General features: G+C 35.7%; 1 long non-coding RNA gene across 3 annotated transcripts; it reads left to right on the top strand.

Annotated features, from left to right (window-relative positions):
* Positions 1–7: 7 nt before the first annotated feature.
* Positions 8–27,725, top strand: LOC137858220 (uncharacterized). Of its 3 annotated transcripts, XR_011097575.1 has the most exons (5): positions 8–146; positions 5,596–5,649; positions 16,672–16,825; positions 20,600–23,134; positions 23,319–24,647. It is a non-coding gene; the product is annotated as an uncharacterized lncRNA (long non-coding RNA). The 3 variants fall into 3 exon arrangements; XR_011097576.1 differs by lacking the exons at positions 20,600–23,134; positions 23,319–24,647 and adding an exon at positions 26,814–27,725; XR_011097574.1 differs by lacking the exons at positions 20,600–23,134; positions 23,319–24,647 and adding an exon at positions 16,907–19,566.
* The last annotated feature ends 120 nt before the right edge of the window (positions 27,726–27,845 follow it).

The following is a 27,845-nucleotide window of genomic DNA, read 5'->3' on the forward strand; positions in this document are numbered from 1 at the left end:
CTGCGGGGGGGCGGCGCGGGCTCCCCTCAGGCGGCCGCCTCCCGCCACTTGGAGCGGCGCAGAGCCCCTCAGCCTGGGTCCTGCCCGCAGCCCCGGCGAGGGGGCTCTCATTCAACTCCTCCTCAGTTTGAAACTCGGCCCAGAAAGTAAGCTCCTCTACCTTGAACTTAGGACACCCCAAGTTCACAATTTCTTACTTATTTTTTAACCCTGAATGCACATATAGAGCTTTCTGTGTAGGGTGCATAGCTGAAAGCAGCTCCGCTGTCAAAGCTGTTTTTTTTTTTTTTTTTTTGTATGTAGTTTTCAACATAGGGGTTCTTTACTAGGTCCTGCTGCTGTATTCATTATTTTTTCTCCTCAGGTGAGGTAAGTTTCTTGAAAGAATGCTAAATCAGCAGAAGGAGGGTAAGCCAGGTACAGAATGTGCTGGGGTCACAGGCTGACCCCTAATTAAAAGAGGTAAAATTACAGGGCCGAAAACTCAGAATCTCTAATTACCTCACTTATTGTGAGTTGAGACCAGGCAGCCTCCAGCTGAAACATATTCTGTAAGCATTCAGGAAAAAAAAAAAAAAAAAAAAGACACACAAATGTGTATCTTAAGCAAAACCATATATGAAGTAGTAAACAACAGAAGTAATTACAGATATTCATGTGAAGAATTACTGGAGGCAAAATATAGCTTATGAGGGTCAAAAAAATAAATTTGTGAATTTACGGCAATGACTGCAGGGCCCCATCAACAGAATTTGAATGCAAGATTTTAAACTATTAAATCATTAAGGTAAAAAACACTGAGAACAACTATAAAACATAGCAGCAGAAAACAGAGCATGCTAATTTGCTTTATACAGTCTTAAGAACACATATTTAATAATGTTTTGCTAGGGCAAGTTGCAGTGGTTAAAGGAGTGCATCTGCTGTGCATCAGTCATTTTGTCCTTAAAGGTTCTATGATGCATGTGATTTAATGTGAAAAACAAAATGAACATAAAGAGCGTATATGACATTTTTGTTCAATAGCTTAAGCACATTAGCTTCAGTTCCTTCAAAAGAAATCTCTAATCAACTCCATGACAAGTTACAATCTGACATGTATTCTTGTGTGACCAGTCAGATGACATGACTCAGCAGAGAAAATTTTGGAGGCCTAAGGTACAAAGAAAGTTCCTGTGATTTAGTAGCAATGCTTTATTTTTTTTTTCCTCCCTTGGTTTCTACAAAGAATGCTGTGTTTAAACAAGGAACGAAGCTGATGCTGTTTTAAGGCAGAGTGTAATAAAGCCTTATAAATATGGTAAAGTATGGTAGGTTTTTATGATGCTGTTCAGACAGATTCTGTATGTTTGTTAAGTAATGTAGCAACTTCCACACAAAGCCTTTTTATCCAACACCCACATGCTGTACAATAGTCCTTCTGAGTTCTGTGATTTTATTTTAATTCCAGTTTGGAGTATGCATTTATTACCTCAGAAAATAATTTCTGTTTTGTGCAAATGCTTTCTCCTGTTTTTCCCTGTTGTTAATCAGATACATTCCTCAGGCATTTATTTGGTGCCAATTAAGTCAAGCTCCTACCACACAGCTCTTAATGTGTGAGGGGACCAGTGCCCAAGTGTGACACCCACTTAATTAAGAGTCTCAGAGTTTCAGTTATATCAGTCATATTGGCATGATTTAGAGAAACATTTGTAAACTTACAAGCTTTCATTCAGCATATTAGCGAAAGGAATTGTTTTTTCCCCAGTAATGGTGTAGAGGGTTTTTTTTCTGCACTATGAGACTAGTCTCTGGTCACTTGGATTGCTCTGTGCTTTGGGATGTGGTTATTGTATTAAAAGCTTAATACTAGCTTTTCTCTTCACAATGAGAGTAATAGTTCACTGTGAAAAATTACCGGATTCACCAGAAGTCCATAATCCAATGTTTGCATTATGTTCTTTAGGACCTTGCTGCAGGACAGCAATTGTTTGCACAATTGTTTACCCCTGTGGTTGTGGAGGGCCGTGCTATGAAGGATGCCAGCATAGATAAACCATAGGGGAAGGGCAGTTATCTAAAAAAGAAGGCATCTTCCAAGCAGGAGCACACAAGGAAGTTGTGTCCAAAGGGATGGGATCATACACCTTCAAGACAAATGTGAAAACACATAAAGGTGGGCTAAAAATGAGACAGAGGAGCAACCAGCAAAAAGGAATATTAATTACGCTAATGTTTATAAGCAGAAATCCTGCAAGAGAATCCTTAAGACCCACATAGAATTAAGGTTTGGGATGGGGAGAGAGAGGGGAGAAAGAACAATTGTGATAAAGCCAGAACAGGAAAAGGATTTTTTTATTTTTTATTTTTCCCCTGGGGAGTATTTTTGGGAAGATTTCCATGGCAGATCTCTTTCCATATGGAAGACAAGGCAGAGAATATGCCTCAAACTGAATTATCATAGAGTGAATGGAAAAGACAAGCAATAATGATTTGAAATGATGAAATGTAGTCATCTTGGAATCCTAAATTTATTTGTACCCTAGGGACAGCAAGTGGTGAGCTTCTGCTTAATAAGAGTTGTGCTCAGTGGTATTGGAAAATGGCCAAGGTGGCTGCCTAAAAAGACTCCAGGAATGATGCAGGAAACTACATACCAGTATGCCTGACATCTCCACTGGGCAAAGTAGTAGAAACAGTAATCAATGATAGATGCGATGCCATTGAGCTGTGTTGGCAGAGCTTTGTGGAGAAGCCTGAATTGTTACAGCTTTTGCTTTAGTAATATTACTGCTTGAGGTATCAATTTTTAAATGCCAATAAAAATAGTCATTCATAAACATTAAATGTGTTAAAGCAAGAAAGGCAATAAACAGAGAAAACTCGGTACTCTAAGTTGTTTGTGTACTCCAAGGATGTGCTGTAGATCATCTGAAAATAGAGAGAATGTAAGAAAGAAAATTCAGACACAAAGCTGGCATAGAAAAAGAAAAGCCATGTGATGAGAATTGACAAACACAACAGGAAATGAAATTTCTCTTTCATCTCTTGCTTTAAATGAATGACTAAATTAAAAGTAAAAGCTTTTTTTTTTTTTTTTTTTTTTTTTTTAGAGGGTGATTGTTATAATCACATGACACTTTAACGTCAAACTCATTTATCCTTCCTGAAAAGGCTGGTGACCTTTTACTTTTTAGTAGCCTCATTGTCCATGAGGCAAGCATATTTAAAAAAGAGCTACTGTTCTTAACACTAAGTTAATTTAGATACCTAATTGCGTGCTACTACAAGTGGTTATGGACCACTGTTAAAAAAGATTTTGCTGAGAAATGAGCCTTTGTAATGTGTCCAAGAAAGATGGAATGAAAATTGTTCCTCTTAATGAGACACCCCTACAAGGAGGCTCAGGACTAACAGGGAACATGACCTCCTCATCTTCCAGATATAAGCAGACTGCTTGTTTTGCCTGGTTGAGTAGCTTAAACACTGAGCACCTGGTCTCCTGGAGCATTAGCAGTTTAAAGTGTTAGAGCAAGTACTTAAAAGAATTATTGTTTGAGGAAAACATTTATGTGCCCTCTTAAAAGTTCTAACTTGGCCCTCATACTTGACCTGTAGTGTTTGTGAAGTTAGTGGACAAACATCTGAGCTGGAATCTGCCTGTAAAGCTTTTCTTTTCCTTGAATTATAGCTTCTGTAATCAATCTGTTTTGGAGAAATATAGCAAAGCCCCTAAAACAGAGGTCTTGTGTAGGTAGCGTTGGTAATGTTTGGTTAATGGTTCTCATTGTTGATATTGGGTCTTCAGACTTCTCTGATAATAAAAATTTTCTATGTGAGGTATAGCACGACCTGCACTGTCAAACCAAGTGTCTGGAGGGGGAAAACATCTCAAGAGCTACAATAGGATCTGCTTTACTTGCTAGCAGTGGCAAAATACTGTTCATTTAATTTAAATGACATACAAGTTTTACATACTATGTCATGTGGTAAGTTTGAAAGGGAAACTCACCATTTCTTTCCATCTCGTTAAAGTAATAATAAGTCATAGTCACAGTAATAGCAAAGTCAAAGTCATAGCATAATAAAGTCATAGCTGGGAAAAGTAGGGACAGAGATGTGTGCTGGCATATATTTTTGTATAAAGGGTGTTTTTTTAAGTGGGTGAAACTTCTTTGCTGTGTGCGTAGTTTTGATTTATGCTGAATATAATGGCAGCACAGTTACCAGCTAGTTAGCTTAATTCCTTTAGTTCTCTTTCTGAACTGCAGTAGAGGCTGTTGGTATGCAAGTGCTGGTATTCTGCTGGATGTTTTTGCTTTGCTGGCAACATGAAGTGAAGTACGACGCTGAAGCCTTTACTATTGTATTCCTCCAGTGCCTTAACAGATCCTGTGCAAAAATAAAATCTGTTGCTTTGATCAGCATTTACTTGCTTTTATTTTCAAAGGGCTGAAATTGGTGTTATTGTATTAATTTCTTTTACTAGCTTTGGCCCCATCTTTCTGTGCCTTGATTCTTAATGTCTTCAAAACAAATACTAGTGACTACACAACTCCCTTGCATTTCAGTGACTATCTCTTCTGTGTTTTCTGAAGTGAATTGTAAACTGAATGTATACTTGCAGTAGCTTAAACTGATGCCTTCAATATGATGAACCATGGTCTCATTTGGAAAACTAAGGTCACTGTAGTCAGTGTTTTTCTTCTAAAAGAAGAGAGAAGACAATGTACTTTGAGTATAAGACCCATTTTTCTTATATGTTGACATATATCTCTCTTGCTTCCCTAATACACAATATTAATTATTTTCTAATATTTTTAGTTCCACTTTGCAGAAATTAGTGTTTTTTACTCATGTAGCTATATGCTCATCAAGCTCCTTTCTGAGCTGTGTCGTGATGTGCTCATCCAGCAGGCGTTAAGGAGAATTATGCTCCTTAGTACGTGATTACGCATCACCTCAGTCCTCCAAGCTTCTGCAAATTTCCGTTGAAAAGACTGTATTGTCAAGATAGAAAGGCTCTAATGTTAAATGTCAGCAATTCGTAAACGACGTGCTTTGTCCTTCAGACACAAGGGGGCAATATTTGACTTCTTTTAGTTGTGTACTGCAAAGGGCTAACGAACCTCTCCAGGCTATCGACATGTGTCGGTTAGTGTAGGTGGTAGCTGGTAAGAGCTGAAATCAGTGTCAGGGTTCTCGCTTACTTCAGTTACTGCTTATATAGGATTATTTATTTATTTATTTATTTAATTTCTTTTTTTAGCAAGCACAAAGGCAATTGAAAACAAAAGGTGAAAAGAGCACCTGAACTTAGAATCAATTGGGGGTACTTTTAACATCTTCAAAAGGATTCGTCAAAGATGAAAATAAAATTAAAATAAGGTGATGCTGTTCCGCTTCTCTCTCTTTTTTTTTTTTTTAAATAGCAAGTGGCATAAGTATATGACAAAAATGAGGTACAGTAAGCGTTAATTGTGTCAGGCATTAGTCAAACTCCTTTTGTTAGCTTGTTCATAACAATCTTAGTAACTTTGCATGCCTTACAGCTGTTCATCCATTTCTGAGTCTTAATCATTAGCAAGCTCGTCTTTCTTTGTTTCTGTGCAGAGGGCGAGGAGATGGTAAACCTGATGAAGAAAGTTGGTGTTTGAGTTAAGCCAAGTAAGTATTTATTTACAGCATAAAACACTGCGAGAACAAGATACATTATAATTTATTTACAATGTATGAAGTTATTGAACATTTTAACTGTACTTTTGGAAACTGTTAACGCCGCGTAAGTTTTTGTTTGTTATTTTAAAATCTGTCTTATAGATAGAATATTAATGATGAAACCTTTGGCACGGTGAAGTCAATGGTGTAACTTCTAAATGGTTTGATATTGTATGAATATAGTGTAAGACATAATCAGTTACATTCACCAGTAAGATGTAAGGGATTTTTTCATTATGTTTCTTGTGTGTTTTGGTTACTTGTATATCTGATGGAATTGTTTGTATCTGTAAAGTCTCATAGTAAGTTCTACAGTAATGAAAGTTTGGAGGGGGTTAGTAAGTGAAAAGACTGTGCTTTGAAAGGGAGAACAGTTAGCTTTTGTTTTGCAGAAGGGCTAGCAAGGGGAAGGAGGAAAGAGGGAGAAAAGTAGAAATGGACTGTGGGAAGTGATGATTTTAAAATGGCAGGACAAAAATAGGTAGGAGGCAATTGGACTTGTCAAATGTTGTTTTGCTAATGACTTCCCTGCAATTTAGTTTCTCTTTTGATTGTGTTTGCAGCCTCTCAGATTTTTCTTTCAGAAGTATTTTCTGATTTGTCACTCAAAGTTTTATCTTGGTTAGGTGACTAAGTGCTTCCCAATCACTGTTCAATTTATAATCATATGTGATTGCATATTTTGATCCTAAATGAATACATTTCATTGTGAAAGGCAACAAAGAACTTTATGGCAACATTTCTTGATTTTATTTTAAAGTGGGGTTGAAGAGCTCCATGCAAATATGTTTTCCTTATTTTTTCAATATTATAAATAAGTAGAAGTAAAGAAAGAGGAAGAGTCTGAGCAGAAAGTAAGAAAAAAATCTAGCAAATTTCCAGTGTGTTGTTAATATGTTGATTTTAACTTCAGTGAAATATTACATTCTTTCTAAGGAATCTATGCTACATAATCCAAGGCATTTGGTAGACGTAGAGCAGTGTTTTGTCAAACATACTCCTACTGCTGTGTATGGGCACCATATACTGGAATGCAGAAATTTTCCATTAGCAGTAGGATGTGGATGCACCTTACAAATCTCTCCGCATAAAAGACAGATGGTACCAGTGACATCTTAGTGCTGTCTCCTGCTTCAAAATAGACTTGCTGTCAATTAATTCAGACTAGGAGTGAATTAAATTTAGTTGTTCGAGTTTTTTTTTGTTGTTGTTGTTAGTTAATATTTAGTGTTTTTAACATTTACAACTTTCTGATTTGTTAATATTTTACAGAATGAATCGTGACCCATGACGGGCTCCTAGCCATTGGGGTAGTATGATGAATTAGATCAAATCAAAAAGTTGTGTTTAGCATTCCACTTAATTAGCCTTATGGATCAGAAGTAAAAATACATGGCAATATTTCCCAAAACTCTGAAAGAATTAGGGGGGAGACAGATTTATTTTCAGGAAGTTATTCCTGATTTCAGTATAATATTCTTATATGATGTTGAACACAAAGTACGGTTTCTCTGTGCATGAATTCCCTATGTGCTAAAACGATGAAAATAATATTTTCCATCATACAGAACCATTGTGAAGTAAGTTCTATTAATGTTTTCCCTTAGATATTAATGTGATGGATACTATAGAGATTACTATGGGAAAACAAAAACAATCTGTCAGCTTTAGTTGGATTTGGAAAAAAAAGAAGTCTATTTTAAGAAAGAAATTACAGAACAAATTCCCTTACAGCAGTCAGCTGAATTTATTTCACTTTTGATCCATTTGTAGAGTGACTTATGTAGGAAGAAATCTGAGAGAAGTTAAAGTTGCTAATGTGGAGCCTGCATGAAGTTGCTAAAAAGGAAAGCTATGTAGGAAGAGCCTATAATTTTCATTCCTATCTTGGGACTTGGATTAATGCCCAGAATAGTGACAAATACAACGTCACTAGGAAAGACTAAGAATCATCTCCATCGGTAATAACAGCTAACTAGAGCAAAAGATAACTATAAAATTATAACAAAGTATTTGCTAACAAAAGCAATCTTTTTTATTTATTTATTTATTTTCCCTGTCTTCAGTACAGATAACTGGAAAGAGAGACTTTTTAACACTCAAAGTAGTAATTCCAATGAAGGGTGTGAAAGGAAATGTTGATAACAGTGCATCCATGTACACTGTGTGACTGTATGTATGATATAGAATTATAGAATTCTATATTAACTCTATATTAATTCTATATATATTATAATATATATTCTATATTCAATTAACGTTGGAACAGACCTTCAAGATCATCTGGTCCAACCATCACCCTACTGCCAATGTCACCCACTAAACCATGTCCCTAAGCACAAGGGCCAGCTTTTCCTTGAACACCCCCAAGGATAGTGATACCACCCTGGGCAACCCATTACTTCTAGTGTATGTATCTATGTTCAGTAGGCAAATTCAGCAGAAGGCATTACAAAATATCTCCCTTTCAAGTCCAAAACCGTACTTTCTGTAGGTGAATTATTAAGAGAAGCACATTTTTGAAGAGCTTGGCATACAAGATGCATAATTTATCCGAGAACATCTTTTTGATAGAAGTGGGTGCAGCATATAGTATGATAGTTGCATTTGTCCCCTCTCTATCTTTCAATCTTCTTTGTGTAAAAAAAAAAAATAAATTTCATCCACTCTGGCTTAAACATTCAGTACTTTCCTGCATGTTTTAGTCCAATACAGCTATGATTTACCTTCAGAAGCCTGTGACTTTAACCTGTCATTCTCAAGAAACCCTCCCTTACCTGCTCCCACATTTCTGTCTTCCTTCCTCTGAAAGAACTGAGAGCTTACAGTCAGCTACAAATCTGGTGAAAAATACTCATTTTTCTATATCAAGGTAAAAGGAAATGTGTTTATACCACATAAGCAACAGGCTACCTCATAGTGGAACAGAAAAACTCCTTGTGCTAAGTTGATAATATGCTTGGATAGAGGGGCTAATGGACTTTTTCTGACTGTCTTTATAGCCTGATGAAACAGTAGTAGTCCCAGTAGTTCTTACCTCCTTTATTCAAAATTTGAAGAATTCTTTCTCTCTGTTTTGGGGTTAAACTATTTGTAAGATGCAGTGGCTGTGACTGTCTTTTGGAAGGCTTAAGAAAGTGAGACTCTGGTGAAAGACTGATGAAAAGTGGGCCAAATGGTGGGAAGTGGTCATATTTTGTAATGAGTGTAAGAGATTTTTTTAAAGGCTTTTTGAACACCATTTATTTGAAGCCAGTTCATGCTTAGTATAACAAATGGCAGTCTTTTAACAAACATTGGTTAATTTTGTGAAAGTATGCTAATAACAAACATATATAAAGTTGGATACATTATCTTTTCAAGCAGTTGCATATCCTGCACCTGACTTTTTTATAGTGATACAAAATTTCATAGTGACTAATAAATCAATTTAATTTGCTATAAAGGTTTTCACAATCTTCTATTTGGGGTCCTCCCTAATGTGGGCTTGGAGAGAGATTTGAGCAAAATATTTTAAATACAAAACTTTAACACAGAAAGAAGCATTTATTTTTAAGGAATAGCGTGTATTATGTGATCAAATATTTTAGACAATTCACTTATTTGCCATGATTTTACAGATAAAGACGTGGTATTATTTAAGGAAAACCATATATGTATGTATACATATACTTCAGGAATCATCTGCATATTAAAATCAGTGCTTTATAGGTACCTAGCTTATACTAACTGGCAGAGAGATCTACTGGGCTGAACGACTGTGGTTAACTCAAACTAGTGATATTGCTGGGGAAGTAAAGAAATATTTTAAATATTAACTGGTATGAAATATCTTGTTTAAGCTTCTTGTTGACACACATTATTTAACAACAATAACAAGAGTCTGTGTGCAAGCAGAAGTAGGAACATGATGTTACAGCTGAGCAAAATACAGTTCTCTATATTGTGTGTGGTTGCCAAGGATATAAACCTATCAGTGATATTTCATTTTAGGAGTTCAGAGACTGAATAATAGCTCTGTGACTGACTATTAATGATATGGAGTGGAAAAAGAAACTCTGTTGGGTAACAGAAGGTAGAATCATTTTACTATATGCAGCAATTAACATTACCTTGCACAAACAGTACAGCCTTGAAGTACGGTGGGTGGAGGTGCAGCTGGGTGGGAGGCAGAAAAGAGGACTGAGAGAATATGATTTATGTGTGAGAAACACAATCCTGGAAATAAATTTTAACATTAGAAGTTTAACACTAGAGATACTGGAGGCTGGACTTTGAGTTTTCAGCCACCCCCGGCTTTCAGTTTTCGATTAATGGCAATGTTAGTGCCACAGCAACCGTTTGTGACATTGCAGAAAGGACTGCAGCTAGTTTCCATTGTCAGATATGCATATGGATTGCTACTGTTGTAGTTTTATCTACCGAATATGATCTTCCATCAATTTCTTTCTTTTTTTCCTTACTACTTATTTTCACTACTTTGCATAACTTATTCAAATAAATGTGCAATTTGTATAACTGAAAATTAGTTAAATGACCTTGGACAGACCTTCCAAATGTGTATTTCTTGACAGAGCAGTATTATTTTGTATAATACATGTATAATATTATTATACATATTTTTAAATATTTTAAGATATTGGTGTTACCTTAAAAATGATTATAACATTGCAAATGTCTGCATGGTGCAGGTAACGTCCTGCAGGTTTCTAGTAGTTTGCCAGATTTGGTTCAGAAGTACACTAATGTGGACACAATCATCTTAGGCAGGATAAGCCTAGATCTGCTTAAACTAAGGAACACACATTGCTGTGAAGGAGTTGCATACCTTGATTCCTGTTACAGCCAAGAAATGGGACTACATGAGTTACGGTCGATTATTTCCATTAAAAAACAAACAAAAAAAAAACCCCTTATTTTTCATGATTATCCAATAGCAATTATTATTGAACCATACTATAGTGTTCAAAGCCACCTTAACTTCATCTCCTGTCAGTTTTATATGCTAAATTAGTATTTAGTCATCCTGATGTACAGCAGCTGTTCAGCAGAGAACAGTTGCAGTTCTTCTAAATCTAGCTTTCTTGTTGCATCCTTCAGCAGCAGCAAATTAAGACCAAGGAATTCTTTCCTGTGCACGCAGCTGCTATGTCACTCCCCTTCCATTGTGCATCTCCATATGGAAGAAAATGCATACTATTGAAAAATTAATCTTGAGCTACTGCATTACCACAGTGGCTCACAAGAGTGCAGTGTAGGGGCAGGTGAAAGGATGTCGCAGTCAAGAATTAAAATATAACTGCTACAGTAAGTCTAATTTTAGGCGTAAGACTCCTGACAGTTTCTTCACAAATAATAAACAGATTTTAAAATGATCCCAGCATTATACATGAGCAAGGTTCTTTTCAGTGTTATTTTTACCTGTCTTCAATACATTTGTATTTTGTTTATATATTTGTATGATTTTTAGTGTAAATTCTTTCAATTTTTTCTTCACAAATTGTAAGATGTTTCAGTCACAATTTCCATTGGTATTTTGCATCTTACTTGGGTGTTTTAATAAATTCCACAGCATTACATTTTTAATTGGTGTTTAATGACATAAACAAGAAGGAATTGCTGAAGGTGAACATAATCTAAAAAGCAAATGTCTAACATGATACATTTTAAAAACACTTTCTTGAGGACTTTGCCTTGAATAGCTGTTTCTGACAATTTGATTTCATTTAAAATGACAGCAGCTTTTGTACATACAGCATTTTAGAGGTGTTAAGTCATTTAATGAAGTACTGCAACACATCTACTACATACAGAGCTATAAATACTCTGAGTGGGTAGAGAAGAACACCCAGCTAGATACATGTGCAAAATGCATGCTTCAGTATTGATCAAATCACTTAACAGCTATAAATAGCAAAGAGGCAAGGAATTGATTTATACAATATGTGTCTAGTTATTAGGTAACCTTGGCTCCAAAGGTGTAGCTCGCTTGCTACTTTTATTCTTACTCATTTTGCATATATTGCACTCAACTAAATTAAATTATCCATTCTTTGAGCTAGATGAAGCCAAAGAAAGACCTGTTGAGTAGTTCATCCTTGGTATCAGAACTCTGCTCAGTATTGAAGAAGCTGACCTGGCATAATCCATTTGCTGAGTTTGGTCCTTGCTGAGCTGTCTGACAACACTCCAGGCAAGGAAGATCTAAAAGAAATATGTTTACAAGGATGTTTTCTGACTTGTTACTTTTCTCCCTCACATCCTTAACCTGAAGGGCCGATGAATGATGTTGGTCATTATTGCTTTTTTTTTTAATTATTTTTTTAAATGAGCTTACATTTTAATCTATTTGGTTTAAAGAACCTTTGGTGTTGAAACTCCAGTGACATAGGCCTTGATGAGAACCTAGGCTTATGTGCCTAATCTTAATACCAGAAATCTGGTCTACACATCATTGACTTCAAGAATTCCTCTTGATAAAAGTCTTAAAGTAGAAGGCATTAGTGACTGCGCATGAACTAAATGAATGAAAATGTGGGATTATGAATAGCAAGACTCTTTGGTCTCATGGCAAGGGTCCTGTATAGTCCGAATGAACAAGCATGTTTGCCACATGCTTTACTGCCAGTTCTGTGGAAAACGTGGTTCAAGATCAAATTTAACAGCACCTTTGCTTTCAGAAAGAAACGGTCTTACAGTTTTGGCTTCTTGTTGTCATACTAACATCAAAAAGAAAATCCAACTTAACCACTTTATATGCTACAATAAAAGTAACGTTTTAGCCTTTATATTCTGTCCTAACAATTTGTGAGGTTTCTGTTGCCGAGCACCTTCTCTCTGCTTCCAGATTTGTATATCTTTATAGAGACCTAGTTCTGTCAAAAATGAAGTGGTGATAAAATATACATAGAATTGTTAATAGTACAAAGATAACAGTCTAAAAACATCCTTAGAAATTAGTGCCACAGATTGAGGACACAATATCTTAAACCTGTCTTTAGATGGTCAGTTTTAAACACCTGTGTTTTTAGGCTTTGTAATACTCAGACTTTCCATTTTGCTGCAGAAGTTTCTTTTGGTTGCAGGTGGCCAAATACAAAAGCTATAACTCAAGTTATTTAATTGATAGTGTATGTTTTGATATTTATGGAATTTGTTGAACAAAGAAGAGTTAAAAATTATGTATTTGAAGTGAAAAAAAGCCAAAGTTCTTAAGTTAATTGCTGGAGAATAATATTATAGCAGAAAGTCCACTTGGAGGCAAATCACTAGGGGTGTACGTCATGGGTCAATGCTGCAGCCGGTATTATTCAGCCTCTTCATTAATGTCTTGGATGGTGGGACAGTGCAGGAAATTTACAGATAATACGGCAATGGAAGGAGTGACTTATACACCACGTGGTTGTGCTGCAGTTTGAAGGAACCTGGACAGGCTGGAGGATTGGGCAGAGCGGAATCTCATGATGTTCAGCAAAAGACAATGCCAAGTCCTGTCAGCACATGCTGGGAGCCAACCAGGTGGAAACCATCTCTGCAGAGAAGGCTGATGTGGTCCTGCTGGGCAACAAGTTTATCCTGAGCCAACAATGCACCCTCACAGCAAAGAAGGCCAACAGTGTCCTGCACTGCATTAAGAGTACTGCCAGCAGGTCAAGACCGTTAATCCTCTTTATACTCAGCATTGGTGAGATCATATCTGGAGTGCCATGTCTACTGTGGCCTCCTTAGTATGAGAAAGGTATGGACTTAGTGGAGTGAGTCCAGAGAAGGGCCACAAAGGCGATGAAGGGCCTGAAGCATGAGGAAAGACTGAGAAAACAGACTGTTCAGCTTGGAGAAGAGGGGGCTCAGGGGAGACCTTTCATGCCCAAAGAAGGGCAACAAAGCCAGCGAAGACTTAGAGAAAAGTCTTATGAGGAGCGGCTGAGGGAGCTGGGATTTCTCCAAGCTAAAAGCTTGGAGAAAGGAAGGCTCAGGGGAGACCTTATTGTACTTGACAATTACTGTTAAGGAGGTTGTAGCGAGGTGGGGATTGGGCTCTTCTCCCACATGCCTATTGTTACGATGAGGGGAAATGGCCTCAAGTTGTGCCAGGGAAGGTTTAGGTTGGATATGAGGAGAAATGTCTATTGAAAGGGTTGTGTGGCATTGGAACAGGCTGTCCAGAGAAGTTGTTGAGTTGCCATCCCTGGAGGTCTTCAAGAAACATATAGATGCAGAACGTAATAGCATGGTTTAGTACTAGATTAAAGGTTGGACTAGATGATTTTAGAGGTCTTCTCCAGCCTGAATGATTCTATGATTCTAGGGGGGATCTTAGTAATGTGTATAAATTACTGATGGGAGAGAATGAAGAGGGAGACAGGTTGTTGTCAGTAGCGCCCAGGAGACCGTGGACAGGAGTTAAAACACTTGAAATTCCATCTGAACAAAAGAAAATCCTTTTTTACTGTGAGGGTGGTCTAACACTGGCACAGGTTGGCCAATGAGGTTGTGAAATCTCCATTTGTATAGCCAGTGTGAAGCTGTCTGCAGCCAGCTCTAGGTGACTCTGCTTGATCGGGGGGTTGGACTAGATGACCTCAAGAGGATGCTTCCAGCCTAAATGGTTCTGTGATTCTGCAGTTCTATTTCTCAGCTTAAGAGAATTCAGTGGGGAAAAAATAATCCAGTGACTATATGTGTACATAAATATCAGGCAATTGTGTGTAATGAGATAGAAATGTGAAAAAAAAAAAAAAGCTGCAATGGAATCCATCACTAAGTTAACTTTTTTCCTTTGCAGTGGTTGTGCTCTCAGGTTTCACCATTAAATTCTTGAATTGTGCTTAGATCAGTGGATTCTGATGTTTTTGCCCACCTTGACTGTACTGCTCCATTCAGATATGTGGAAGAAATTTTGCAGTTTCAGCTTTTATGGGTCCAGTCTGTCAGCAGTTGCTGGGACATGTTCATCTGGCACTGAGATGTGACTGTAAAAGGAGAGAACAACACAGTAAAATGTTCCCCTAACACAATTTTCACTTAATACAAGTTTGGATGGAAACATTTTGTGGGAGACAGTAGGATTTGGCCAACCTCTTTTCAGCGGTTTGTGGGGACAGGACAAGGTGTAATGTCCACAAGTTGGAGCGCAGGAAGTTCCACAGCAAGATGTGAAAGAACTTCTTCATGGTGAGGGTGACAGAGCACTGGAACAGGCTGCCCATGGAGGTTGTGGAGTCTCCTTCTCTGGAGATATTCAAGGCCTGTCTGGACGCCTACCTGGGCAACCTGCTCTGAGGAACCTGTTTTGGCAGGGTGGATGGACCTGATGATCTCTTGAGGTCCCTTCCAACCCCTACAATTCTGTGATTCTGTGATTTGCAGACAATCAGAAATACTTAATTCATTGAGAAACTCAAAACTAAGAACTGTAGAGTTGCAATGGCTAGATGTCAGTTATAACATGGTTTCTTTTGTTTCAGACCTATAAAACTTAGGACATCATTTATTTATTTACTTATTTTTCCAGATTTTAAATGTCTTCTCTGACAGAGATAGGTAAACAACAACTTAATAAATATATATTTTTTGAAAACTTGCTTATTCATCAGCACCAATGCAGTGAGATAAGATATTCTGGTATATGAAACAAACAAACAAACAAAACCACTGATTTTATCACTGTGTTTATTAAAAGTGCTTTTATTCTTCTTGTTAGGCCTTTCTGACTGGTTGTAAGCATGTATAAAGTGTCAGTTTTCTGCTATAGTAGACAGAAATTTTCTGCGCTTGTAATCTACTGCCAGTGGTGCAGCTTCTGGCAGTAGATAATGTTTTAAGCATCTGCATCACTGAGCACATTTTACAAGCACTTTAAGCTATCCTACCATGCATTTGAAGGAAACATTAGATCTCCTTGACCACAAATTGAATTTACTTGCAGGGCTCCATTTTATAAAACATAAAAAGATGCTTGATTTCTGCCAAATTCAGTTTTGTATTTTAAAGTCTTATTTTCTTAAGACAAGCTGAAAGACATCGTGAATCAGAAAATCTTTCTGATTTCCTGATTTCTGGTTTCCTGGTTTAAAAAAAAAAAAAAAAAAGAGTTGAAATATTGAAATATGAAAGTTGAGTAGGGGACAAAGATGAAGATGGCAGGGAGGAGGATGGGAAATAGTTTTTTGTTGTTGTTGTTTGTTTGTTTTTTTTGAAAGTGAAAACCAGAATATGCAGGTTTAGAAACTGACTTAGTTTATGCAAGTGTTGGAAAACAATAATTTGTAGTGCAATGTAGTGTCCATCTGTGCAGACAAAGAGAAGGTTCTCTGTATATAAAATTTGCTGCATAGCTTGGTGTAGCCTAGTCTTTAGTCTAGTGGGATTACCATTCTTGTCGATTGTAGGCTCTAAATTTGCCAGAAGTGATTAACAAGACTTTCAGAGACTAAGAATTTAGCAGATTGCAGACCAGTAAGTTCAGGTGCATATTTGTGATGAATGTAGAATTGCACTGTTTTCAAATCTTTAAATCGAACAGTTATGTATTCTTAGTAAGATTTAACTCACCTAATTTACCCTTCAATAATAATGTGTCCCATTTCAGTACAGTTAATGCTGAAATGTGTAGTGTACAAAATCTTCTCTTTCACCCAAAATAGTCTGTGTTCAATATCTAAGGTAGAACTCAAACCTAGAAGTGGGTGGGAATTAAGATGTCCAGGTAGATACAGAATCTGAGAGAGCAGAAGGGTGTCGGGGTTTCATGTATGAAAAATGGGAAACGGACAGAGTAGAGCCTTGAGAGTTAAAGAAGTCTAGTGGGGCAAGCATTTTTAAAGCTAAGTCATGAACTCACTTTTGACTTGTTGACGGTAATTTCAAAGTTTGCTTTTCTTTTGCAAGATAATCTTGTCTACTGCAATCCTTTTTTATTTTTATTTAATTTTAATTATTCAAACCAAATATTTTCTACTGTCCCAATAGATGCTGCATCATGAATAGTGAACTTCTGGCAGGCCCATTGAGAAGTACCATGAAGTTTCTTCTATCATTAAAACTGACAAATTACAAATATACTGTGAAAGACAGAATTTAAGAATATGTGGAAGTGATGCAGCTCATGATGTGCTTCAGAAAAGTAAGTTATTTTGTCTTTACTTTTTTAGAGGCTATCTGAAAACTTTTCTTAGAGATATTTTTTTTTTTAATGTTTGTGCAGGAAGCACTTGCTCATGTCTAAGAAATAGAAAAAGAAAAAAAAAAAAAAGAATGTTAGCCTTGAGAGGAAGAAGTGGCATCAATTGTTCTGTGAATTCCTGGAAAATGCTAAAATTTAGGCAGTGATTTTCTGTCTTGTATCTCTGGATGCTGCAAATTCTTTTCTGTTTTAACTTTTTTTTAACTGACAGATTTGTCAGACAAATCTGTACACAAAACGGTGCTTTTTTGTTTATGATATTACTTTTTAAAATGCTGTTTTGATCATTGTTCTAGTTTTGTCTGTAAAAGGGTAGGCCTTGCTGCCATTTCAGTAAGTTAGAAACCAGAGTGTGCTTCTTGCATGCTTCCTATGGATGCTTATATATACATGTATATATATATCTGTGTATATATAAAATCTTCATATATTGGTGTTGTGTTCATGTAAATAAAATGGAGGCACTTAACCTGGGCAAAGGCAAGTCTTGACTAATGAGCAGTCAGAAAATTTCATAAAGTGACTATTACCCGTCCTAGTATTGAGTTCATTTAAATGCTTTTTTAGGGAACCTATTTATAGTGTTCTTCTTTCAGGAAACACTGATATGAGTGTAGCATTTTATTCTATTTGTTGCACTAAAATAACCAACTACAAAGTTCAGGGCATACCAGGACAACATAAATTTTAAGAACTTTTCAATATCTATTTAAAATCACTTCTTTCACTGTTAGTTCAAATATTTATATATATATATATATTAAAACAAACAAACAAAAAAAAAAAACAACAACATATGAACAATACAAAAATGTGAACAGCTGAGTGTGACTCAGGGCTATACGTTGACAAATGTATTACCTTATGTGTATTTTTAAAGTAGTTTTCAAGGGAACTTTTAATAATAAATACCATTTTCTGCTGAATGAAAAGCAATAACTGATAAGGGCCCTGAACAGATAATTGAGTTCAAGACTTCTCTTTTTTGGGGAGTTGAGGAAGTAAATTTTAGCTATATACTCCATCTGTTTGTTTAGTTGATACCTTTTTTGGTAATGTTCTACAAATTATAAAAAGCAAATACTATTTATAAATCTGAAACATCCTTCTAATTTGAATAATTCCTGTTCTACAGACTTCCAAAAGGGATACTTAATCACCTTTCTTTTAAAAGGTCCCCATCTCTTCAGTGGTTTCTAGATTATTGTCCAGAAAACTGGGTGAAAGAGGCACAATTTCAGTATCGCTCCTACCAGTAAAAAAACTGCTGGTAGAAATTCCATTCTCTGCTATCATTATCAGAAAGGATTTTTTTCTTTTCTTTTAGAAACTTCAGAAGCTAGTAGATGATTTAAATCATTGATAGTAAAAAGGAGAAGGGTATTTGAGATGTCACAATTGAGCTAGGAAAAAGTCTGTTCAGAGTATCATTTAAAGACACAAGAAATGTTTGTTCGATGTTGGTACAATAATAATTATTATTTGTACAGTCCATTTTCATATGCTAGAAATAAAATATTGGGTGATTTGGATTCCAGTGAAAGGTAGAATATTTTATTTCTGATTAGAGTAGGTTTTTTTTTTCTTTATCGTATTGATTACAGGTACCATCCAAATTCAAAATATTAGAATTTTTCCGAGTTCCAATGTACTTTGAAGTTATTCAGCAAACATGTTACATGAATGAGTACCCTGGAGGTAGGCTAATGTGGCCAAATAGTTATTCAGCCTTAGATATACTTAGTGTTTATTTCTACATGCAGTTTTCCAGCTTAGCATTTTTAAAGAAGCACAGCATATCAACATTAAAGATGAAAATAGTGTAAGCTGTTTCTGAGAGATCAGCACAGAAGCATTGGATAGAGCTCAAAGAAAATGATATGACAATCTGAGGTTGAGGGTAAAGAAGGGCGAATATAGAGCTAAATATTCTCTTTACTTTTACATTTACATTTCCTGATAATTAAGAAATTATACAACTGTGGTGCAAATGCTACTTTTTTTTTTCTTGAATATTATAATCTAAATACATTTTAGTGAGCTTTTATAGCTTTTTTTTTTTTTTTTTTTTGTAACTTTAAAAAAAAAAACAAACAGCGAATGAATAAAAAGCTTGCATGTAATGTCTAGCAGTGCTGGACATTTATGGGTACATGTCTTAGAATGGTTAGTGATTGCTTTCCCCCTCCCTTAATGGGAGGGGCACTAGTGGACTAGTCCTTAATGGACTAGTGGTCCATTTTTGTTCTGCTACATTTGTGTCTTGTAGGACTTGTTAGGTTCCAGTCCTGTAGGAAGATTTACCTATACAACATCATATATGATTAGGTTTTCTGGGTGTTGAGCTGTTGATCAGATTAAGCTGTTGATTAAGCTGTTTAAAATTTATGGAGCTGAGTAATGCCATTAAAATTTGTAACGTATCTTTTGTAGCTAGATAGAACTTTTGGATCTGAGCCCTTATTTTCCTGAAGTTCAAGCCAGTTGTTTGCTTTGTAAAGGTGTGTTCCCATTTGGAGATTGACTTAATAGTTCTGTATTTTATTGAATTTAACTGCTTGTCATTTCTATTACAAAAAGAGTTCTGGCTTAATTTTTTGATGGAGCGGTATCTTCTTAACCTCCTCTTAAACATTTTTTTTCCTGTATCTTAAAATTATCTGTCCAAAATCTTCTGGTTTTCATAATAAATAACATAAGAATATGAAATTTTAAATGTATCGTATGACTTGCGATGATATTCTTTCTCATGACCTATTTTTTTTGTTAAACTGAGCTTTGCAATGCAGATTTTTTAAATATGTTCTTAACTTTTATACCATGAAAATGAAGTTACTAGCAGAGTTGACTCCATGTGGTGTTTGTAGACTACAGCAGGTGAACACTCACTTTCTGCTAAAGTTTCAAGCTTCAGTGTAAAGAGAATAGGGAGAAATAAAAGGATCATGTCAACAATCTGTCAGCTAACCCAGTGAACAGAGATGGAAATGTCAGCAGCTTATCTGCCAAGAGGGATGAATCACTTGTCTCCCTGTCTGGGGAGAATCATGATGGAGTGAACTGGCTTGCCAGACCATCTGCCCAGCGGTGCTGTCCGAGAAGGGGAGCAGTCTGCTGGCTGGTAGGCTATCGGCTGCTCACCTGGGGTCTTTGCTCAGATGGCACCATAAGAAAGTGAACTGCACAACAGAATGAGGGAAGGGTAGAAAGATTAAATCCAAACATAAGTCATACCAAGGCAGAATTCTTTCAGAACAAAATGCATGTGACTTAAAGAAATACCTTTTAAGTTACAATGGTGAAAAGCATACTGGAATTGGGCAGCTTGAATTCCTTTGTGCATAATCTTAAAATCATGAGAGTACAGTTAAACTAATTAAGGGGAAGTTGGCATGTTTTCCGTATTTTCTTATGCTTATTTCATATTTCTTGAAGTAATATTGATTCTAATGTTTTATCTAGCATTCTAGTAATAATTATAGCTTATTATAATTATAAATATGTCCTTACTTAGAAAGTATATGTCCTTAGAAAGTAAGGACATATAGATGATAGTCACATTGCTTCACTATTCAGTTGGATGAAGTAAGTAGAACATGAAGTATAGTTTTCAGAGCTCAAATAATGAAAAGTGCAATTCTTACTTGACTGATAACTTATTTTCCTGATAACAGTTTTTTATCCTTTTTTTTTTTTTTTTTTTTTTTTTTTAAGAATATGCCAGAATGTGATGTAAGATAATGCTTCGTTCTCAAATAAGGATGCCTGTGTTGCTGTTGGCTGAAGTCAGCCATATAGGATATGAATGAGAATGCGCCCTTGTATTAGTATCATCTCACCAACATTTACATTGGGATATCTATAATTTACATAGATAAAATCAATTTCAGGCCCTGTACAGTTTTTCTCTACAGTAATGATTTTTTGTGTGTCGAAGAATGTTGTATAAACCTAATCAAATGCTTTGCAGAGGGCTTTTATGTCAAGACAGTTCCTTTGATCAAACAAACCTGTATTCAGGAAAAAAAAATGTTGTTTGGCAAGACTGAGTTCTCCTAAAGCTGTTTTGACTCTTGTTATTCTAACATCTCTAATTCTAAACCAATTTTGTTCTTTATCAACTATTTTATGATTCTACCAAAAAACAATGTCAAAGTAACTAGCATATATTTTACATGGCTATTCTTTTACTCCTTAAAAATTCTGTTTATTAGTAGGAGGAAAAAGGTCAAAGTAGGTTGTAATTAAATATAAAGAAATAGGGGCAATTCAGTGAAGAGTGAATTTATGAGAATCTAAAAGTATATTACAGTATACTTATATATACAGTGAGGGAATACTAATATTGATATTTCTGCACTGATGAGAACCTTCACTTTTGATTTATCAGCTATTTCTTTTAGGAATGCCATATTCCATGGAAACACAACTCTTAAGCAATCATAGATTGAACACTTGTCTGTAGGATGCTAGATTTCATCATCAAAATAGTTTGCACACCTTACATTCTAAAAACAAACAAACAAACAAAAAACAAAAACAAACCACCTCAAGTTTCATGGGAAAAATTTAGAACACTTGATTATGTAGCTGTTAACAGTAAATCTATCCTGAAATGTGTAGTTAAGTAATAACAGATGTCAGTATCAAGCAAAAACATGCAAAACTGACGACAAAGTAAAATAAAATAGAACACTGGAAGAAGTTTGCCCTTACAAATGCTTTCTGGAGTTTAAAAGTCACCTTTCATGTGAAGTGTTTCTTTTTTGCAAGTTGTGTGGCTCTGTTAAGTGTCTGGATTTTTAATAAGTTCCATATTAAAATATACAGGTCACTTTGTTCATCAATTTAGAGCTTATTTAATTCTTTGAAGAATGTTCTGTGGAATTTCTGCTCTCTTATATGATTTATGCTTTGAAAGGAATTGCCCAACCACGTCTCCTGAGATGTTTACCTCTACTCTTCTTGTATGTTTCATGATATGTTTTAGTGTCTGTCTGTGATTTGTTCTGCTCTCAAAGGATGCAACTGTTAATTATCCTCTGCTGTTTTGAATTCCAGTGTGACTTTGTATTGAATATTAGTTAATGCATACGTGTTTCTTCACAGAAATTCAAGGAAAACAAGAGTTTATTCTTTTGCACTTGTTTAATTTTTAATTGCCTTTTTCAAGTAACAAACAAGCTTCAAGCTAAGACTTGCAGATGTTGAAAACTAGGTCATCTTGTTTATGCACCAAGTATGCTTGCTGTACTGCAGAGTGGTAGTCTATAAAAACAAATTAGAAGGGTTTTCCTAGGAGTAGGCAAGTGGATAAGAATGTTAGGGTGTCCTTACTGCATCCAGCTATGGAATAACGGAATAATCATTATTTTTTCTTAGTTGTGCACCTATTATAATTTTTTTTACTTGTTCGGATTCAATTTAACTGTTGGACTCTGGATGAGTAATTTTTAAGGGGATTCTTCACTGAAAATATAACCAATGGAGTCATACTAATACTGATTTTCAACCCAAATTTCAATCTAGTGCTCTACTGTGCTAATGTACTAATGTGCTCTACTTTGAAGGGCAACTCAGGACTAGTGACTGTGGATCACACTTGGTTACAGAGTCATCCCATCTTTTTAACCGTGAGATTCATTTAAAATGCGGTGACATAAAGCTGTTTCCTCCCTCACCTCTTGTTAGTCATACCATATCCCCAGTCAGCCGTTCAATTCATTGAAGCTGAGCATAAACAAGCTGATAGTTCTTGTTGTCATTGCAGAGCTTGATTGTCTATTACTCAGAAGTATGAATGTAAGTGGTGTAATACTGGCATCACAAAGTTTAGTGTCATGGTGGCAGTTTATACTATAGAAAAACTTCAATATATGTAAGTAGATGATCTAGTACAATTAGTGATTTATTTAGTGATTCCTTCATTTTCTGCTGAAGTGTCTGGGGTTTACAGAAAACATTAACACTTTAAGTTCAGTGGGGTGATAGAACAGAAACTGAAGAAATTGGCTTTGTTATTTAAAACATTGCTTCACTTCACAAGTCCTATTTTATGTTTTATTAAAATCATGAAATTGCAGAGATGACTAGGCCAGGTTGAAAAATTTTTCACCTGGCGACTGAGTTTTTAACAAAACCTTTTCTTTACGGCAAATGATTACCTCCTTTGAAACTGAATACCTAAAAACTCATGTGTCCCATTTTCATCTGAAATTTGCAGTGTTTCAATGTAATATACTGCAGCAGGTAAGAAAATTAGCATTTTTGATGTCACTGCTTTCACTTTTCTTTGTAGACAGTGCTCTTTTATTCTACTACATATTCTACTGTGCCCTCTGTATGTTGACCCTTATTCTCTCTTCTTTCCCCCACTTCACTGAGAGGGAGGAAATAACATTTTCTAGCTATTTTATTCATTGCTTTTTTACAGATCAAGACACTTTATAAAGAAAAGCTTAAGGCTTGAGGCAAAGAGCACATTCAATAGGAGTCACATGGTCCAACTGTCCAGGGATTAAAGCAGAATTTAACTCTTGGTAGCGATTCATCAAAATTTTAATCTGTGATGTCTTTTATTCGTGTATGCTCAAATCTTAGTTGCATCACTTGAGTAACTACAATTGTATTTACAAAAGCCATAAAGTAACTGGACAGGATTTGTAAGGTAGTGTAATGATCTCTTAATCTTGTCTCATTCTGATTTTTTTTAAACAATACACAGAATTTTTTGGTAATACTCACAGTGTATGTATTACCTACCAGATGCTAGATGGGATTTGTGGGTACAAGTGATATCTTTTTTAGAACAATTGGTACAGTTGGCAGAGTGGCATTCAGTCACAGAATTCCCTTTTTAGATCTGAAACAGAAACATCAAACTTCAAAATTAAGTACTGTTGCTAATAAATTGTCTCAGATTATATGAGAAAGGAGTTAGCTGGTGCCTATGGAGTGAAGGTGGGGAAAGCTATGGGTAGGGAAGAGAGGTGCCAAGCTGATCATCTACTTGGGGAGAGTGACAGGTAAATCATAGCCTGTGGGGAACAAGAATGTTTCAGTCAGAGTCAGATGAGAAACCAGAAGTACTTAACTTGACCTTAATGTTCTGTCTCTGGAATTTGAATTTGGAAGGGAAGAAAAACAGAACAACACAACTTAGTGAGCAATATACTTAAGCTTATTCAATTTGTAATTGAGTAAATGTGATATCCACGAGAAACACTGAAGAAACAATACCATTTTAGTGTAATTTTAAAGATATTTTCTTCAGAGGAGGTTTGTAGTTCATATATCTGAAGCATCTTTTCCTGCATTGTGAGCTATTTTTTTTGCAGATAGCCTATTCAACAATCTTGGTTGTTTTTTATTTTATTTTTATTTTATTTTATATTTTATTTTATTCTGGCAAAGATGTTCTTGATGGCATTTGTTCTCTTATAATACAGCTGACTTGACTTAGTGAATATGTATCTTGTGTATGTGTGTCACACACAGACCCCTGAAGTAGCTTGTAGTATTTAATAAATTTTTATTAAAAAAAAAAAAAAAAGTATTTAATGATTAATGGTATAATGTGTTATGCACTGTAGTGTATTTCTAATTGCTGATACCATTTGTACAGTATCTGCCTTTGGGGAGCTAGAAGTAGCTAACTGTGTGAACCATCTTGCCATCTTGGGTTTTGATACTGCATTTCAGCTTTTTCTAATGCTGAAACATTGGGTTGTTTGTGGGTTTTGTTTCTTTTATTTTGTTATCATTTCATAGCTGTTTGTCTTAAAAAATAAAATAAAAAAAAAAAAGAGCAATTAAAAGAATTATTTTTTTCTAACTAATTTGCTGATTCCATGTGCCAGATGCTGCCATACACATTGTATCTCGAGTATCTCTACAATATCTAAGGATAGTGTTTGGGAGAGTGATCTCTTTTTGTAGCATGTTACTATCTATTGATCAAAATGCATTTATGAGCTATACAGTGTGACTTAAGCACTATCTCAGTAATATCTGAGGAAGCAAAAAAAAATAAATCACAGAGTAGTGATGGTAGTGCATAGATCTTTTGGGGGTTATTCCTTTTCTTTGGAGTTGTACAAAACTAAACTCTACCTGTCTACCATGGCAAGTCTCTTGAGAAACCTGTTATCTTGTCTGGATGAGTTACTTCCAGGTGTAACCTGGCTTGTCCTAAGCACTAGGGAAACATCCCCATGGTTTCTAATGGACAGGCATGAGGCATGCTCACATGTAGGTGGCAAGGAGAACAGAATCCCTGCATTGAGGCTGTAGATTTAGATTTAATGGTTGTGTTTTGCCCATTAGAAGATATCCATGTAAATACAGTATCTAGACCTCACCTAGTGCAATGTTGTCACCTTTGTCAGTGTCATGCTACTGCATCCATCTATATGAAGTTCTCTGCACTGCATTTTATATATGTATATAAAATATATGTGCATCATAAGGAAAGTTACAGATAACTGTAGAAAATAATTTCACTTGATGTTCAGTATCACTAACAGTGTGAAGAATTTTTAAAATATATTTGTATTCAGATATCACACCAAAATCAGTGCAGGATGCCATGACTGGTGCTGAGATAAAATAAAAGTTTAAAATCAAAATCAGATCCTGTATCTATAATTTGGATTTGCAAATAATACTTTTTAGAACTATTTGAAAGTAAACTGAACCAAAGTTTTGGAGCAATTCCCCTGAAGAGTTAGTAGCTCAAAATCCTTCTTTGTGGCAGATTTCCATTTCTGCTAATATTTAAATAGAATCAAGTAAAGCCCCATGATAGAACTGATACAACTCTCATGAAATGTAGTAGAAATAATCTAGATGTAGAGATCTAATCTATACAAAATAATTTATAAAATTAAACTTTTTTTTTCCTTTTTTCTGTCATATCTGAATTAGCATATTTCCTATAGTACTTTATTTCTAGAAGTGGAAAAAGACATTCTTTGACTAGAATTTTGACTCAACAGACTATCAGGCTAATCTGCCATGAAAATATTTAATGTCAACATTAAATCAAGCATATTGGTATATTGTCCCATTTTTCTCTGCCACCCCCAACCAGCTACACTGGAGGTGACAAGTGACCAAAATGATCTCTGCTGTTCATGTTTTCCCCATGATACAGTTTTTGCATCCAGCTGGAGTCATTCAAATGACTCCAACAAAAAAGCTTTAGGTCTTCTATGGCTTCTTGCCTATTTACTGCCAGGTTTGTTAACTTTGAGTAAATAGTCAAAAGCTCTGTAGATTTTTTTTTGTCTCTGACTGAATATATGTCCCAGATAATCAACTTAGGGAGAGGTGGTGGTTTTTTTTTTTTTTTTTTTTTTTTTTTTTTTTTTTTTAAATAGCATTTGCTTGTTTGGAGCAACATACTGACATCTTTTAATTCTGATGATTCTATATATGCAACCATTTCCTACTGTTCTTCATTAGTATTCCTATAGGTCATTCAGGTTCAGTGTTGCACATTTTTCATTCAGAAATCTTTTATTGTTTATTCTTAATATATGGACAGTTAATATACAAAAATGAGATACTAGTTTATCAGTAATAAATTGTGTAGTAGATATTAAAAAGCAGTGTACTGTTGTATATACCCACAAGATGGCAGATTAACTTTAGCATATGTGACCTTCACCATTTGCTGAATTTTGTTTTTAGACATGAAACCGTAATGTTTTACTGAAGCCAGGAAGCCTCTGTCTGGCTTTTAAATAGGTATTTGTTGGAAAGAGCACCTACAGGCAGAGTACATAAGCACCTCACCCCTGGTCAGTGGTAAGACCTAGTCAAAACTGAATTAATACTGTATCTGAGAGCACCTGATTTCATCAAAGCTCTTTGTCTTATGTACTATTTGGAAGATATATTGGTAATATTTTTTACTTTTTAAAAGAGGTATAGCACGGATGGAGGAACATCTTCCACTCTGATTGGAAAAGCCAGCAAATGTGGAAGGATCTGTGGGATCTCCAGGAGTTATGTAGCTAGCTCCTTCCCACTGAAATGGAGAACCAACCCAATTCTGCAGCACAACCTCTGTAAAATCTGTGTATTGCCTCTGATGATGGTTCTAAACCACAAGACAGGGAGAATTCATCCATCCCCAGTCTCCTAATGTGTATTTCTTGTGACCTGTTGAACACTGAAAATCCCTACCAGCCTGCATCTCTTTCCTGGGGAAACCAGGTGGGATGGGGAGAAGAGAGAAGAAATATTCATTGTGTCTTGTCTAGTGTAAGGTCACGATAAGGTAGAGACATGCACCCATATCTGACAGCTACAAAGTGTGCTGCTGTCTCACAATGCTGTCTCATAAGGAGAGGCATAGACTAGATATACAGGTTAAGAAGGAGGAAGTTCTCTGCTCCCATTCTGTTTAAGCTGTCTCCTGTCTGTACTGAGGTGCATTCAGCCTACTTATTTTCATTATTTATAGTGTTTATTTTTTCCCTTCACTTGAGTAGTACCAAGTAGCCAGTTTCTCTGTGATTTTTGGTCACCTCTTTTGAGTCTCATAAACTGGCAAAATGTTTTAACCTGGACTGCCTTAACTGCAGAGAGATACCATTCAATAATCTGTGCATTTCTACTGGAATAAAAGCAATGTATAGTAACAATTGAAGCCCTTTGTAAAATCTATTTCTATAATGCCTGTATTCTAGATTTCTTGGATATAAAGCAGCCCTTTTATGTTCAAAACTGTTTTTGAAGAATTTGAAACATTCACTCAGCTAAATTTCCAAGCCACTGTTTTACTGTTTCATTTTTATAAGTCTTTATTAATAAACCTGGAACTTCCTTCAGATTTTTTACTTTGAACCCTGTTTTCCTCTTCCTTGGTTTCTGTTATGATCAGGTTCTTTGAAAATGTGCTGTATGCGTTCAGCGAGAGGAAAACAAAGCTTTGGATTCTGGCTCATCGCCT

The sequence above is a fragment of the Anas acuta genome, chromosome 6 (assembly GCF_963932015.1).
Source record: "Anas acuta chromosome 6, bAnaAcu1.1, whole genome shotgun sequence".
NCBI lineage: Eukaryota > Metazoa > Chordata > Aves > Anseriformes > Anatidae > Anas > Anas acuta.